At 44.2% G+C, this 18,330-nt stretch overlaps 1 protein-coding gene across 1 annotated transcript in view; it reads left to right on the forward strand.

Moving 5' to 3' along the window:
- The first annotated feature begins 335 nt into the window (after nucleotides 1-335).
- triqk (triple QxxK/R motif containing) overlaps nucleotides 336-18,330 on the forward strand; it is a 110,207-nt gene continuing 92,212 nt past the window's right edge. Inside the window, exon 1 of the mRNA XM_067979361.1 lies at nucleotides 336-423. The gene's annotated coding sequence lies outside the window, so the exon portion shown is untranslated. The remainder of the gene's footprint in view (nucleotides 424-18,330) is intronic.

Genomic DNA, 18,330 nt, shown 5'->3' on the forward strand with positions numbered 1-18,330 from the left:
GTAGCAACCTCCAGGCCTTCAGGAATGCTCACACTGACTGATAAATCAATCCCACTTCTGTACTGTTATGATTGGTGAGTTTCTGATACCTGTATCTCAATCTCAGCGGCGAGCATCCTTGGTTGATCCCTGATTCGCGAACATGAGCAGTGATTCTTAAAGGTGTTTGAAGATCACCACAGATTCTTTATGTATGTTTTTTTTTTAAAAGTGATTTACATTCAACAGAAACGAGGATGGTCTGCCGACAAGAGACAGATCTGGCAATTCCATGGTCAGGAACGATGAACTCTCCTTTACACACATGGCGCAGTGCTCAGGCCGGAAGTGGGAGCGCGAGGCGTATCTGGGCAAAGTTCTAACGAGGTGAGAGAGACAGCAGAGAAAGCGCTGGAGGAAGGAGCAGCCACTGTGTATAAGCGGGTACTGTTTGACTTCAATTATTTATTCAACACCCAAAAATGTAATCAAATACACAGATCGTCGGCTATTTATACCGCCTGGGATGCAATCCGAAAGGCAATAATATTTTCACTCTGGGATTTATTTACATTAATCCTTAGACGAAAGGAGGAGGGGAAGGGAGAGGAGATGGGAGGAGGACGACGCCTCCACGATGCTGCTTGCAGCTTGTTGGACGTTGCGGGCACATGTTAGTTTTTGATTGGATGGCTATAACGTCAATTTGGGCTGGTTGACTCGGAAGTAACGTTGGCAATTTTCTATTGTCTATTAATGAGTGGAGTTCCCAAGTTTATTACATTGCTGAAGTCCGGACCGTGAAGGACGTACAGTGTTAAAACGTGCAGTCATTCTTTAGCACATTATTTGGTTTCACATTGTTATATAAAAAATACGACAGGTACATTATATACTTTCGGTTAGAACTACAACTGCATTCTTTCACCTGCGTGCCTGCCAATCTGGAAAAGAAAGAACTTGCATATATATGTAGTATATCAAACGTTTCAGAACGCTTTGCACGATGCATTACTTTAAAGTGTAGTGTTGCCAACTCTGGTCGACATATTCCTGGAGGTTTGATCACGTGATATTCCAACATGGAATGATTGGCTGAACCCCAAAGATGGGCAGCACCTTGAGCAAGGATAGGAAATGAGAGTCTGGGCCACATAAGTGTGTGGGCATGAAGTGCATGTACAAAAGTACTTTTCTCCCAAGTCAACAGCAGCAGTGCCCATTACAGGAGACTACTGGGCAATCTGGGAGGGTTGTCAGCTCTAAATTACTCCAACAACAAAAAAAACCCATTTTATATCCATTCTCCAAGTTAAATAATCAGAGTGAGATTGCGCAAGGCAGAGGACAGGTAGGTATTTAACCTCCGGACTTGCCACATGCAGTGCAAAATGATGTTTTTCCTCTACCTTCCAGGCATCTACCCTGCTAGTTACACCCTCAAAAAACTTTGATAGATTTGTCAAACACGATTTTCCTTTCATAAAACCGAGTTAACTCTGCCTAATCATATTATGATGTGGAGATGCCGGTGATGGACTGGGGTTGACAATTGTAAACAATTTTACAACACCAAGTTATAGTCCAGCAATTTTATTTTAAATTCACAAGCTTTCGGAGGCTTCCTCCTTCGTCAGGTGATGAAGGAGGAAGCCTCCGAAAGCTTGTGAATTTAAAGCTTCACATCGTTCACCTGACGAAGGAGGAAGCCTCCGAAAGCTTGTGAATTTAAAATAAAATTGCTGGACTATAACTTGGTGTTGTAAAATTAATCATATTATGATTTTCTAAATGCCATGTTTCTATGTCCTTTATAATTGATTGTAGCATTTTCCCTACTACTGATGTCAGTCTAACTGGCCTATGGTTCCCCGTTTTCTCTCTCCCTGCTTGTATAGCGGGGTTACATTTGCTGCCTTCCAATCCACTGGGGCCGTTCTAGAATCTAGGGAATTCTGGAAGATCAAAACCAATGCATCCACTATCTCTGCAGCCACCTTTTTTAAAACCCTAGGATGTAGGCCATCAGGCCGAGTAGATTTATCAGCCTTTAGTCCCATTAATTTTTCCAGTACTTTTTCATTACTAATCTTAGTTACTTTAAGTTCCTCGCTCTCATTAGACCCTTGGTTCCCCACTATTTTTGTGTCTTCTATTGTGAAGGCAGGTAGAAAAATTTCCTCCAAATAAATATTGGAAAAATCGAAGCCATTGTCTTTGGTCCTTGCCACAAACTCCATCCCTCTCCCTGGCCATTGTCTGAGGCTGAACCAGATCGTTCGCAACCTTGGCGTCCTATTTGATGAGCTTCCAATCATATATCCGCTCCATCATCATCAAGACCGCCTACTTCCACCTTCATAACATCACCCATCTCCGCCCCGGCCTCAGCTCATCTGCTGCTGAAACGCTCATCCATGCCTTTGTTACCTCTAAACTTGACTATTCCAAAAGTTCTCCTGGCTGGCCTCCCATCTTCCACCCTCAATGAACTGGAGCTCATCCAAAACTCTGCTGCCTGTATCCTAACTCACATCAAGTCCTGTTCTCCCATCACCCCTGTGCTCGCTGACCTTCATTGGCTCCCGGTCTGGGAACGCCTCAGTTTTAAAATTCTCATCCGTGTTTTCAAATCTCTTCATGGCCTCGCCCCTCCCTATCTCTGTAACCTCCTCCAGCCCTACAACCCTCCGAGATCTCTGTGCTTCTCCAATTCTTGCCTCTTGCATAGTCCCGATTTTAATCGCTCCACCGTTGGCGGCTATGCCATCCGCGCCTAGGCCCTAAGTTCTGGAATTCCCTCCCTAAAACTCTCCGTCTCTCTACCTCTCTCTCCTCCTTTAAGACGCTGCGAACAACTACCTCTTTGAATAAGCTTTTGGTCACCTGTGTGGCTTGGTGTCAAATCTTTTTGATAATGCTCCTGCAAAGCGCTTTGTGACATTTTACTATGTTATAGGCTCTATATAAATGCAAGTTATTGTTGTTTAACGTCTCTGCCATTTCCTCATTCCCTGTTATAATTTAGACCATAAGAGATAGGAGCAGGAGTAGGCCATTTGGCCCCTCGAGCCTGCTCCGCCATTTAATGAGATCATGGCTGATCTGATTTTTATCTCAACTCCACTTTCCTGCCCTTTCCCCAAATCCTTCGACTCCTTTGCTGATCAAAAATTTGTCTAACTCAACCTTGAATGTATTCAATGACTCAGCCTCCACAGCTTTTGGAGTAAAGAATTCCAAAGATACATGAGCCTCTGGGAGAAGAAATTCCTCCTCATTTCCATCTTACACGGGCAACCCCTTATTCGGAAACTATGCTCCCTAGTTTTAGATTCCCCCATGAGGGGTAACATCCTCTCAGCATCTCCTCTCATTCTTCTAAACTCCAATGAGTATAGACCCAACCTGTTCAATCTTTCCTCCTAAGACAACCCTTCCATACCCGGAATCAACCTAGTGAATCTTCTCTGAACTGCCTCCAATGCAAGTATGTCCTTCCTTAAATAAGGGCACCAGAACTGTACGCAGTACTCCAGGTGTGGTCTGACCAGCACCCTGTATATTTCTGTACCCTTGTTTCATGCTTCTCTAATTTCCTGATTTATACTCTGCCCAACATTATAACTACTGTTAGGAGGCCGATAAACTAATCCCATTAGTGTTTCCTGCCCCTTGTTATTTCTTAGCCCCACCCATACTGATTCTACATCCTGATTTTCTGAGCTAAGATCCCTTCTCACTACTGCCTTTATCTCATCCTTTAGTATCAGGGCTACTCCCCTCCTTTTCCATTTTGCCTATCTTTTCTAAAAGTTAAGTACCCTGGAATATTTAGTTCCCAACCTTGGTCACCCTCAAACCATGTCTCAGTAATGGCTACTAAATCACACCTGCTTATCTCTATTTGTGCCATTAATTCATCTATCTTGTTACGAATGCTTTGTGCATTCAGATTTAGTGCCTTTAATTTTAACTTCTTACTATTTTTTTCCCTGATGTAATCTTAGTCACTAATGCCCTATTACCTTTGTCATACTCTCTGTCCCTTCCTGACACACGCTGCTTGTTTTTACCCAAATCGCTACTCTGCTGTACAGCCTTGACTTTTCTCTTTAGGCTAATAAATTTACGCTTACCTGAACCCCCCCCCCCCCCCCCCCCCCCCCCCTTATTAGTCTTCAGCCAGCATCTTAATCATTCTCTGTAAATCACCCATCCTCAATGATGGCAGTGTCCAGCACGTGAGTGCAAAAGACAAGGCTGAAGCGTTTGCAACCATCTTCATCCAGATGTGCCGAGTAGATGATCCATCTCAGCCTCCTCCCGATATCCCCACCATCACAGAAGCCAGTCTTCAGCCAATTCGATTCACTCCACGTGATATCAAGAAATGGCTGAGTGCACTGGATACAACAAAGGCTATGAGCCCCGACAACATCCCGGCTGTAGTGCTGAAGACTTGTGCTCCAGAACTAGCTGTGCCTCTAGCCAAACTGTTCCAGTACAGCTACAACACTGGCATCTACCCAACAATGTGGAAAATTGCCCAGGTATGTCCTATCCACAAATAGCAGGACAAATGCAATCCAGCCAATTACTGCCCCATCAGTCTACTCTCAATCATCAGCAAATTGATGGAAGGTGTCGTTGACAGTGCTATCAAGCGGCACTTACTCACCAATAATCTGCTCACCGATGCTCAGTTTGGGTTCCACCAAGACCATTCAGCTCCAGACCTCATTACAGCCTTGGTCCAAACATGGACAAAGGAGCTAAATTCCAGAGGTGAGGTGAGAGTAACCGCACTTGACATCAAGGCACCAAAGAGCCCTAGTAAAATTGAAGTCAATGGGAATCAGGGGGAAAACTCACCAGTGGCTGGAGTCATACCTAGCACGAAGGAAGATGGTAGTGGTTGCTGGAGGCCAATCATCTCAGCCCCAGGACGTTGCTTCAGGAGTTCCTTTGGGCAGTGTCCTAGGCCCAACCATCTTCAGCTGCTTCATCAATGACCTTCCCTCCATCATAAGGTCAGAAATGGGGATATTCGCTGATGATTGCACAGTGTTCAGTTCTATTCGCAACCCCTCAGATAACGAAGCAGTCCGTGCCCTCATGCAGCAAGAACTGGACAACATCCAGGCTTGGGCTGATAAGTGGCAAGTAACATTCGCGCCAGCCAAGTGCCAGGCAATGACCATCTCCAACAAGAGAGAGTCTAACCAACACCTCTTGACATTCAACGGCATTACCGTCGCCGTATCCCTCACCATCAACATCCTGGGGGTCACCATTGACCAGAAACTTAACTGGACCAGCCATATAAATACTGTGACTACAAGAGCAGGTCAGAGGCTGGGTATTCTGTGGCGAGTGACTCACCTCCTGACTCCCCAAAGCCTTTCCACCATCTACAAGGCACAAGTCAGGAGTGTGATGGAATACTCTCCACTTGCCTAGATGAGTGCGGCTCCAACAACACTCAAGAAGCTCGACACCATCTAGGACAAAGCAGCTCACTTGATTGGCACCCCATCCACCACCCTAAACATTCACTCCCTTCACCACCGGCGCACCGTGGCTGCAGTGTGTACCATCCGCAGGATGCACTGCAGCAACTCGCTAAGGCATCTTTGACAGCACCTCCCAAACCCGCGACCTGTACCACCTAGAAGGACAAGGGCAGCAGGCACATGGGAACAACACCACCTGCATGTTCCCCTCCAAGTCACACACCATCCTGACTTGACCTTCGTCATCACTGGGTCAAAATCCTGGAACTCCCTACCTAACAGCACTGTGGGAGAACCTTCACCACATGGACTGCAGTGGTTCAAGAAGGCAACTCACCACCACCTTCTCAATGGCAATTGGGGATGGGCAATAAATGCTGGCCTTGCCAGTGACGCCCACATCCTGTGAATGAATAAAAAAAAATTCTCAATAGCTTTGAGTTTAATTAATAATCTTTCATGTGGAACTTTATCAAAAGCCTTTTGGAAGTTGGAAAGGCTTGCCACTATCCACTTCAGTTGTCACTTCTTCAAATTTGTCTAGGATGTTGGTCAGCTTTCATGTTACATAACAGATATCCCAAATATGTAATTTAAAAAAATAAAACTCATTACCACTCCAATCCCACTCGCTGTTTTATTTTCAAATCCTGGCAATTCCACAAGTTTTGTGGCATGAATGCTTAAATAAAATCAGTTAATGTATACACAGCAGGAACATCCTATTTATCTCAAAAAAAGTGGTTGTAATCAGCCTTGAAGAAAATAAATCTCTTGAGACACTTAGGCATGCTCCAGATAAATCCTTTGATATAAAAAGTTTATGAAAACTGCATTTTATTAGTTTATTTTTTATATTAAATTGTATGCTAGTTGATCTCATATAGTGTTGCACATAGTAAGGCTACAGATAAGGTTGCTCTCTTTCCTGTCTCTGTGTTGCTTTTTCTCTGTCTGTCTATCTCCTCTGGTTTTGTCTATTTTCTTTTGTTTTTGCTTTTCTCTGTCTTTTTCTTTGCTTTTGGGTGGGAGGTGGTAGGTGATATGGTGTGGTGGGAAAGAAGACAATGGCTGCAGGCTGCATTTAGGTTGGGGATTGCAGGGCGGAGTTATGGCCCTTAGCAACTCCCTTCCTATCTCCCCCAATCATTGTTTCCCTCCTACCCCTTCAATTTTCCACTACCTATTCCCCTTCTTAACACTTTCTCCAAAGGCAGGTGGTCAGAGGCCAGAGGCCCCTCATTCTTGACCAGTTTCCTTCTCGCCGCACCCTCCTACCCTATCTCCCTATCTGTTTAACTCAACATTTAACTTTTTCTTAAGAAAAGAAACCAAATCAGAATGAGAAAAGCAAATCTCTTATTGCATCTTTCTCTCTGTCTCATTCCTCTGTCTCATAGGTGTTAGAAATTAGAATCTGTCTCACAGGTGTAAGCAATCAGCATTGACATTTCCTAACTGTCAACAAAACACAGGTGAGGTAATTAGCTAGTTTCAAAATTCAGATGCTTTTTTGATCATTGAAGTTACTTTACATGAAGAGAGAGACACTTTCTCCCCCTCAACACGTTCTCATCTACTCTCTAACCCCAGTGTCTCTGTTAAACTCTGTCTTGCACTGTCTAAGATTTCTAGAACGTGAAGCAAAGGCTACAACAGGTATGTAATCAGAACAGTACCATTTTTTTTCACACACACAGCCTCTATTTTTAAAAAATGCTATGAACTGTACCGCAGTAAAACTTTTGAAATTTGCCCTCTAATTTTTCTTCAAATAATTTTGAGCAGAAATTACTAGAATCTAAAGGGAAAAATATTCCTCAGTTTAGCTGAATGAACAACGCTGAGGTGATTGCACAATCCAAATTCAGCTCACAACTTCACAGCTCTGGACAAAAATATCTCGTCCAAACCCAGGGTTTTGGGAGAGGCAGAGGCCATCAAGTAAAAACTTTAATGAAAGCACTAAAAGACACAAAAGACAACTTAATGGATAAAGTTAATTATGTTGTGAAATATGTAATTTTTTTATTGTGTTGGTTAAACTTATTAGACTTTAAATATAACAAATTTAATTTATTGAGGAATAAATGGGAATTTAAATAAATTTTCAGAAAACATTTTGAGAGAATAATGGGAACCCAGTGGCTAGATTTACAATCAGAGGGACAGGTTTATGTGGGTGTTTTCAATTGTAAATGTGGACGTAAGAATTCATAATTGATAAAGCAGACAGGAAATGGATGTAGATGTAAGATTTTTATAAATTCTCTCTTCCAGTCACTTTTTGGGGATAGAAACTAATTAACAACTATAATTGACTGTCAGAAGTCATTAGTTCATGTTAATACTTTTCTGCCTCAAATTCATAAGCATCCAGCTGTGCAAGAAAGTAATGTCTGCTTCTGACAGCCTCCAATTCTGCCTTGAACTTTATGGTTGGTTCTGACGGTCCTGCCCTTCAAACGATCATCTTGGTTCTGACAGCCTTTTCTTAATGGCGAGAGACTGAAAACTGTGGAGAAACAAAGGGATTTTGGTATCCATGTACACTAATCACTAAAAACTAGTGCACAGGTACAAAAAGTAGTAAAAAAGCGGTATTGGATAATTGGCCTTTATCTCAAGGGGGTTGGAATACATCTATGCTTCAGTTGTACAGAGCTTTGGTCAGACCCCATCTGCAGTACTGTGTACAGTTTTGGGCACTGCTCCTGAAGAAGGATATATTGGCCTCGGAGGAGGTACAGCGCCGATTCACCAGAAGGATACAGGAGCTCAATGGGTTAAAATAGAATGGGTTGCATAAACTTGGCTTGTATTCCCTTGAGTCTAGAAGTTTGAGGGGTGAGTGTTTAGAATGGTAAAAGGATTCAATAAAGTAGATACGGGGAAGCTATTTCCTCTGGTGGGGGAATCCAGAACAATTTTAAGATTAGAGCTAAGCCGTTCAGGAGTAAAATCAGGAAGCACTTTTTCACAAAGGCTAGTGGAAATCTGGAATTCTCTTCCCCAAAAGGCTATGGATGCTGGGTCAATTGAAATTTTCAAGACTGAGATCGACAGATTTTTATTAGGTAAGGGTATTGAGGGATACGGATCTAAGGTGGGTAAATGGAGTTGAGATACAGACAACCATGATCTAATTGAATGATGGGCTCGAGGGGCTGAATGGCCTACACTTGTTCCTATGTTTCTCTAGTTCCAACTGATCTGATTGATATTGACAGCCTCCAATCCCAGTGGAAGAAAATTATTTTTCTTGTGAAACACCAACAAGCCAACACGTGGGTTGAAATGCTGACTGCCAGCTTAAAATATTGATGATTGGCATGTCTGCACCTGAAGTGTATCACTTCCTGCTTGGCTCCAATCAAACTGGAGACCATTGAGGTTACAAGTCCTGCTTATATTTGAGACATTGTCCACCATTTAAAAAAATATTAATATTGTCACGGGATTGTTACTTGATTATATTTTTAAACTATTTATAAATCCATAACCTGTAGAGTTTCAACTGTTCGTGAATTTGTAACACAATGACGTTATTGCAGGTCAAAAATGTCATTGACTCATTTGGGTGTAAAATCTTAATGATGAAAATGACTCGGTGGGGGTTGGGAGGAGCCACAAAAACTCCACTAAAGACTGATGATTTCAGGATCAGTGGAAAGCTGATACTAGATTGCTGTCATGATAACTATTCTCCTAGTATAACATTGGTTATGGTGTGAAGAGAGATTAGCTCTGACTTTTCCTTGGTGTTAAATGGGGTAAGCAGAGTTTATAGTCAGCCAAAACAGTCTGGTAACCCATTCTAGTTCTTGCATTTTAACAGTGGTTTTGAGCAGCCAGTAGCTGTACACGTCCTTAGTGGAGAAAAACTGGCTAGAGAAAAAGCCTGCACCTGGGAAGACTAGGGGAGAACAGAGCTCAGGAATCAGCTGAATGGGCTGGAACCAGCTGGTGCATGTGTGTTGTTGGAGCATGAGAAACAAATTGGGAAAGTGAACATAGGAAAAAAAGAGGATAATAGGGACAGCAAGCAAGGGCTAAAAATCAAAGAAAGAAAAATATAAGTGAGAGTGTGGGGCGGCAACTCAATTTGATAATAGGAGAGTGAGAGAATGCATAAGAGTAGCTTGAGTTCTGAGTGCAGTGGAAGTGCAGAAAAGCTTGATGTTGCATTAGAATCAGCCCGAGGAGAGAAAGTACTGGAAGAGAGCACTGCACGCAGGAAAGAGTAGCAGTAGAGAACAGAAAGAGAGGCCTACAGTGAAATTGAGGAAACTAACCTGAACAGTCTTTTCACAACCCTTCCATGCTGGAAGAGGTACTGAAAAATGTAATAGCTCATAGTGTGATTGGATAATAGGGATGGACTGTGTACTTGCAAGTACTAAAGAGGATTATTCCTGGTCTGGAACCAAAGTACTAGGTAGAGAGTTACTGTGTATAACTTTGTAAAGACTTGTAAAGGATGCATGATATGTTGTGAAAGTAAACAGCGCTATAGTACACTAAGTTTAATTTAATGTGCAACTGGGGGACTCAGACAAGCTTGCAGACTGCCTTTAATAAAGTTCTTAGAACAATGTGCTTCTCAAACAGCTGATATTTATGAATATTAATAGCTGCAATAAAGGTAAGTGACTGAAGTTTATAACATGAGCAGGTACTTTATAGCACAACGTTATATTAGGCCATTTCTGTTGGGAGTGCCCTTTAGTTTTTACTTTCATATTTTAATTTTATTTAAATATTCTTCTGCCCCTTTTTGAGAGAGCTGGAGTGTTTTTATAAAATTATTGTGGGCAAAATCACTAAAATGGATTGGCTTATGAGGTACGCATGGGTGAGAGGAGAGCAGTGCAGGTCCCTAGCCGGTATAGCTGCACAACTGGGAGGTACTGTACAGTGCTGATAGTCACTCAAGGAGTCGGTGCCATGGAATCATAGAAATTTACGGCACAGAAGGAGGCTAATCGGCCCATCGCGTCTGTGCTAGCCAAAAAAGAGCTGTCATGCCTAATCCTGCTTTCCAGCACTTGGTCCGTAGTCTTGTAGGTCATGGCATTTCAAGTGCCTATCCAAGTACTTTTTAAATGTGATGAGAGTTTCTGCCTCTACCACCCTTTCAGACAATGAGTTCCAGACCCCTACTACGCTCTGGGTGAAAACATTTCTCCTCAGCTCCCCTCTAATCCTTCTACAAATCTATGCCCCTGGTTATTGACCCCTCTGCTAAGGGAAGTAGGTTCTTCCTATCCAGTCTATCTAGGCCCCTCATAATTTTATACACTTCAATTAAATCTCCCCTCAGCCTCCTTTGTTCCAAAGAAAACAACTCCAGCCTATCCAATCTTTCCTCAAAGCTAAAATTCTCCAGTCCTGGCAACAGCTCATAAATCTCTGTATCCTCTCTAGTGCAATCACATCTTTCCTATAATGTGGTGACCAGAACTGTACTCAGTACTCAAGCTGTGGCCTAATTAGTGTTTTATACAGTTCTAGCATAACCTCCGTGCTCTTATATTCTATGCCTTGGCTAATAAAGGAAAGTATCCTGTATGCCTTTTTAACCACCTTATCTACCTGTCCTGCTACATTCAGGGATCTGTGGACATGCACTCCAAGGTCCCTTTGTTCCTCTACATCTCTCAGTATCCTCCCATTTATTGTGTACTCCCCTGCATTGTTTGCCATCCCCAAATGCTTTACCTCACACTTCTCTGGATTGAATTCCATTTGCCACTTTTCTGCCCACCTGACCAGTCCATTGATAAGTTCCTGCAGTCTACAGCTTTCTTCCTCACAATCAACCACACGGCCAATTTTTGTATCATCTGCAAACTTCTTAATCATGCACCCTATATTTCAATCTAAATCATTAATATTTACTACAAAAAGCAAGGGACCTAGTACCGAGCCCTGCGGAACACCACTGGAAACAGCCTTCCAGTCACAAAAACACCTGTCGACCATTACCTTTTGCTCCCTGCCACTGAGCCAATTTTGGATCCAACTTGCCACTTTCCCTTGGATCCCATGGGCTTTTACTTTTTTGACCAGTCTTCCATGTGGGACCTTGTCAAAAGCCTTGCTAAAATCTATGTAGACTACATCAAACGCACTACCCTCATCTACCCTCCTTGTTACCTCCTCAAAAAGTTCAATCAAGTTAGTCAGACATGACCTTCCCTTAACAAATCTATGCTGACTGTCCTTGATTAATCCATGCCTTTCTAAATGACTATTAATACTGTCCCTCAATTACTAAATTTCTGTCTTCCATTTCCAGCTCTGCTTCTCTCCCTTCTGAATCTACGCTCAGGTTCCCATCCCTCTGCCAAGCTAGTATAAACCCTCCCCAACAGCACTAGCAAACCTCCCTGTGAGGATATTGGTCCCGGCCTTGTTGAGGTGCAACCCGTCTGACTTGTACAGGTCCCACCTCCCCCAGAACCGGTCCCAATGCCCCAGGAATCTAAAGCCCTCCCTCTTAAAACCATCCCTCCAGCCACGCATTCATCTGCAATGTCCTGCTATTTCTATACTCACGAGCACGTGGCACTGGGAGTAATGCGGAGATTACTACCTTTGAGGTCCTACTTATTAATCTCTTTCCTAGCTCCTTAAAATCTGCCTGCAGGACCTTATCCCTCTTTCTACCTATGTCATTGGTACCCTTATGAACCATGACCTCTGGCTGTTCGCCCTCCCTCCTCACAATGTTCTGTAGCTGCTCAGTGGCATCCTTTACCCTGGCACCAGGGAGGCAACATACCATCCTGGAATCATGTCTGCGGCTGCAGAAATGCCTTTCTATTCCCCTAACAATTGAATACCCTATCATTATTGTATTACTGATTTTCCTCCCCCCAACCCCCCCGTACAGCTGACACACCCGTGGTGCCGTGGACTTGGCTGTGGCTGAACTCCCCAGAGAAACCATCGCCCTCACCAGCACGAATACCGATTAGAGAGCGAGATGCACTGAGGGGACTCCTGGACTACCTGCCTAGTCCTTGTTGTCTGTCTGGTGGTCACCCAATCCCTCTCTGCCTGCACACTCTTCAGCTGTGGGGTGACCACCTCCTGAAACATGCTATCCACGTAGTTCTCAGCCTCGCGGATGCACAGAAGTGACGCCAGCCACTGCTCAAGCTGCGAAACCTGGAGCTTGAGCTCCTCCAGTTGACGATACTTCCTGCACGTGTGTCTGTCCAGGACACGGGAAGCGTCCTGGAGTTCCCACATGGCACAGGATGTGCATTTGACAGGACTCAGGTGCCCTGCCATGTCTCAGTTTATTAGCTACTAACTAAACTTAGCAGAAATAAATTGAAGACTTGTCTCTGATCTGGACAAAACTCCCCCTCAAAAAACCACTCACCAATCAGCTCCTTCCCTTGTGTTGATGTCATTTAGGTGTTTTTTTTATATACTTCTCATCTCTCCTATTTATCCCCACTCTCTGCTCTCGCCTCTCACCGTCTCTCCTATTTATCCCCACTCTCTGCTCTCGCCTCTCACCGTCTCTCCTATTTATTCCCGCTCTCTGCTCTCGCCTCTCACCGTCTCTCCTATTTATCCCTGCTCTCTGCTCTCGCCTCTCACCGTCTCTCCTATTTATCCCCACTCTCTGCTCTCGCCTCTCACCGTCTCTCCTATTTATTCCCGCTCTCTGCTCTCGCCTCTCACCGTCTCTCCTATTTATCCCTGCTCTCTGCTCTCGCCTCTCACCGTCTCTCCTATTTATCCCCGCTCTCTGCTCTCGTCTCTCACCGTCTCTCCTATTTATCCCCGCTCTCTGCTCTCGCCTCTCACCGTCTCTCCTATTTATTCCCGCTCTCTGCTCTCGCCTCTCACCGTCTCTCCTATTTATCCCTGCTCTCTGCTCTCGCCTCTCACCGTCTCTCCTATTTATCCCCGCTCTCTGCTCTCGCCTCTCACAGTCTCTCCTATTTATCCCCGCTCTCTGCTCTCGCCTCTCACTGTCTCTCCTATTTATTCCCGCTCTCTGCTCTCGCCTCTCACCGTCTCTCCTATTTATCCCCACTCTCTGCTCTCGTCTCTCACCGTCTCTCCTATTTATCCCCGCTCTCTGCTCTCGCCTCTCACCGTCTCTCCTATTTATCCCCGCTCTCTGCTCTCGCCTCTCACCGTCTCTCCTATTTATCCCCGCTCTCTGCTCTCGCCTCTCACCGTCTCTCCTATTTATCCCTGCTCTCTGCTCTCGCCTCTCACCGTCTCTCCTATTTATCCCCGCTCTCTATCCCCACTCTCTGCTCTCGCCTCTCACCGTCTCTCCTATTCATCCCCGCTCTCTGATCTCGCCTCTCACCGTCTCTCCTATTTATCCCCGCTCTCTGCTCTCGCCTCTCACCGTCTCTCCTATTTATCCCCGCTCTCTGCTCTCGCCTCTCACCGTCTCTCCTATTTATCCCCTCTCTCTGCTCTCGCCTCTCACCGTCTCTCCTATTTATCCCCTCTCTCTGCTCTCGCCTCTCACCGTCTCTCCTATTTATCCCCGCTCTCTGCTCTCACCGTCTCTCCTATTTATCCCCGCTCTCTTCTCTTGGCTCTCACCGTCTCTCCTATTTATCCCCGCTCTCTTCTCTCGCCTCTCACCGTCTTTCCTGTTTATCCCCTCTCTCTGCTCTCGCCTCTCACCGTCTCTCCTATTTATCCCCTCTCTCTGCTTTCGCCTCTCGCCGTCTCTCCTATTTATCCCTGCTCTCTTCTCTCGCCTCTCACCGTCTCTCCTATTTATCCCCTCTCTCTGCTCTCGCCTCTCACCGTCTCTCCTATTTATCCCCTCTCTCTGCTCTCGCCTCTCACCGTCTCTCCTATTTATCCCCTCTCTCTGCTCTCGCCTCTCGCCGTCTCTCCTATTTATCCCCTCTCTCTGCTCTCACCTCTCACCGCCGCTGCTCCTATTTATCCCCGCTCTCTTCTCTCGCCTCTCACCGTCTTTCCTGTTTATCCCCTCTCTCTGCTCTCGCCTCTCACCGTCTCTCCTATTTATCCCCTCTCTCTGCTCTCGCCTCTCACCGTCTCTCCTATTTATCCCCTCTCTCTGCTCTCGCCTCTCGCCGTCTCTCCTATTTATCCCCTCTCTTTGCTCTCGCCTCTCACCGCCGCTGCTCCTATTTATCCCTGCTCTCTGCTCTCCACTCCCGTCGCCGCTCTCACGCTGGTCTTGCAGGCTAAACAACACGAACACACGTGAGGCTGACCCAGACGTTCCTATGCATTTTGTTTATGTTTCCTTCAGTGTCTCTTAATTTTAAAATGAGCAGCATGTGGCACCAGTTGAAGTTATATAAGTTTTATTTAATGCTTCAAAATGTAAATATAATCAGCCATAGCACACTGATCTTATAAATGATTTATTATTAAATAGACTTTCCCCTTTCCCAAATTGAATGTCTTCCATGTATTTTTTTTGGTTGCCTGTCCACATTGATTTTACTCAAGCTCTGCTTGTAGCTTTTAAGGAAACATGAGATACCATGGTGAACTTTACTGAATGAACATCTTAGGTCATGGGGCGAGGTCAGAAGTTGCACAGGGTGAGGTAGGGAATGAGCACCTCCTCATTATAAATTTAACCTTAACCACTCAGTATAAGCAACACCAGCTTTGCTCTGGGCCAGCTACTAACATGAGTTACCTTAGTAGCAACCTACTGGTCAGGGCCATCGTTAAAGTGGCTTGGCAAATACAGTAATGACAACACCAGATTCAAAACAAAAATGTTGGTGCAGCAGAAAAAAAACTGAAATCCATGATCACAAACAATAGTCTTATCATACTTCTGTGCTGCTACACATCTGTTCCAGGGCATGTCAGTCAACCGTATAACTTGTGGAATTATTTTACATGGTTGGTCATCAGGTTCTGCCAAATTTCAGTCAGCATAGCAAAGTCTTAAATTAGCTTATGATTAATAGAGTTGAACCAAGTCTCTAGAAGCTGGTCCTTGAACAATGTACTGTTTGAAATAGGCATTATTTAAAAAAAAAATTCTCAGGATGTGGGCATCGCTGGCAAGGTCGGTATTTATTACCCATCCCTAGTTTCCCTGGAGAAGATGGTGCTGTGCCACCTTCTTGAACCGTTGTAATCCGTACTCCCACAATGCCATTAGGGAGGGAGTTCCAGGATTTTGACCTAACAACAATGAAGGAACGGCAATATATGTCCAAGTCAGGATGGTGTATTACTTGGAGCGGAAATGGATGTGACGGTGTTCCCAGGCACCTCCTTCCCTTTTTCTTCTAGGTGGTGGTGGTCACAGGTATTGTTGCCGAAAAAGCCTTGACGACTTGCTACAGTACATCCTGTAGCTAGTACACACTGCAGCCACGATACACCGGTGGTGGAGGTAGTGAATGTTTAAACTGGTGGATGGGGTGTTGATCAAGAAGACTGCTTTGTCCTGGATGGTGTCGAGCTTCTTGAGTGTTGTCGCAGCTGCACTGTTACAATCCTAACAATCAACAAGTGCCTCCTCCTACAGGATGGGCAACACTAACTGTCTTTCATTAACGCATGCTCAGAGAGTCAGTCTATCCAAAGTCAGAATTTTAACAAAAAAGCAAAAAATAAAAAACTGTGAAATCAGATTAAATAAACGTAGGCATCATTTGCCTACTGCTATCACTGCACACTTCCAAAAGTGGTCAAGCAGTCAGCAGTTGTTTTAAGATCACCGACTCCCTGGTCAGTGATCTTAAAACATTCTCAGTTTATGAATGATGGATTCTGCAGAGACCCATTAGGATGATAGGATAAATACTAAAAAATAAACACCATACGAAATCCCAAACTACTTCACCATTTTCCTGTTTACATTTTGTCAAGCCTGGCATTGGCTGTAAATGATCTGACCTACACAGTATACGAATGCCTTTGCTCCTAAATACCAGTATTAGGAAAAAAATTAGGTCACGATATCATTTCTTCCTTCATTTTACGATTTAATCCTCGGTCCCAAAAAATACAGTTCAGAATTCCAGACAGTTGCATCACATAGTGCAGTGTGCTACTGTGCTAATGCGCTGTATTATCAGAGGCTTAGTTGTGAACACTATTAAACCTCTTGGGATGGCCACTGCCTGCTCTGATCTGCTGCTGATGCTCCGGGGATGGAACGTGGCTGTAAATGGCAATTCTTCTAATAGCTTTCCGAAACCAGGAGTCCCGATCTCTCAAAATTGTTGTGAGAATTCCGCAGCAGGTAGGAGTTAGGCATAGCACTGAGGGAAAAGTGCTAGTGAGAACTGGGGAAGAAAGGGTAGAAAATGCCAGAAAGAATTGAGAGGAGCAAGGCGGATGAAGGTGCTAGTATGAACTGAGACAGGATGGGAGAATGCCAGCATGACTGGGACAGGGTGGGAGAATGCCAGCATGAACTGCAAGGAGACAGTGCTAATAAGTAGGAGGGGAAGAAGAGTGCTGGTATGAATTGAGGGGCAGAGGGAGAAGGAGAAGATTGTCATTATGAACTGGGGAGGGGCTGAAGAGTGCCCTTGTGTCACAGTGACAGCTATGTAAATAATTTTAAAATTGAGTACAATACATATTCACAATAGTCCAAAAAAAATTTCCAAAAGAAATGAGGGGAGAATTCCTACAAATGTTGGCACAAGCTTCCACCATACAAGTGTTGAAACTTTGGTACACCTGCAACTTTAATTTATGACATTGCACATTTTCAATGTAACCACATGTCGTAGCCATATATTCAGGGTTGTTCCTAATCTGTCAGCTTTTTTGGGGTTGTCAGCTTTTTTTAAACTGTTGCTGAGCCTTTGCTAGCTTTCTAGGTTGGCACATATGCTGTTGGTCACGGCTGCTGTTATTACCTGGCACTGCTATTTCGTCCAGGTCGTCACTTTGTACTGCAAGTGAAAATTCCTGGTTTAACAATAAATCAGGAATTGCTACTTGCAGGACTAATTGATTGAGGAACAAAGCAGCAACATTCAGTAGAAGATGCAGACGGCACTAGTCGCATGCATGCCAACCCAGAAAACTAGAGAAAGCTGATTAGCAGGGAGGAGCACATCAAATATGTAGAGTGCCTTTGTGAAGGGGTGGGGAGACTGACTGTTTAAGCAGCTCTGGAAGTAATGGTCTGGTTGATATGTTAAGTATGGATAAATCCAAATTTTACTTACTTTGCTCCAAAATTATCAGTTGTGAAGTAGAGAAGCCTTTAACCAGAATGCACCATTTTAATTTCACAATTTTCCAAGGTAGCATGCCCATACTCTTTTGGAAATGTATGCACAATGCAGGCATGGACTGGAAGAATAGCATTTGAAAAGAAGTGCATACAATTCTTCATGTGCACTACAAAATGGTAGGATTAGCGTATGTAGCCATATTTCTCAAATAGTGATTTGACAAACCTGTTGCACCATTCGAGCGAGATGCTGAAACGAGACCATAGCTGCTTTCTGACATTTGTAGAGGAGGATGAGGAAAAAGTCGAGGCTTGATTCACCCGAGATCACTCTTGTACGTTCTACTGACTCATTACAGAAAGATGTCAGAGCAGCTTAAAATCTTTGTTTTACTAAGAGTGAGGTTTCACGTGACAGTATTCCTGATCGTAGCAGGAAGCTTGAAGAATATTTACCAACTGTCAGTAACCAGGAGAAATGTGACTGGTATCAGTAATCTGATATTACCTGCCACCTCTTTAATCATTTAATTGCCGAGACCTGCTGTTGCATGTTTGCTAAATTTAAGTTCAGGAACAGCACAGGCAATGAGTCCTGAGGCAGATTCTCAACATGTTTCTTGTTTGACGAATGGC

The sequence above is a fragment of the Heptranchias perlo genome, chromosome 3 (genome assembly GCF_035084215.1).
Source record: "Heptranchias perlo isolate sHepPer1 chromosome 3, sHepPer1.hap1, whole genome shotgun sequence".
NCBI lineage: Eukaryota > Metazoa > Chordata > Chondrichthyes > Hexanchiformes > Hexanchidae > Heptranchias > Heptranchias perlo.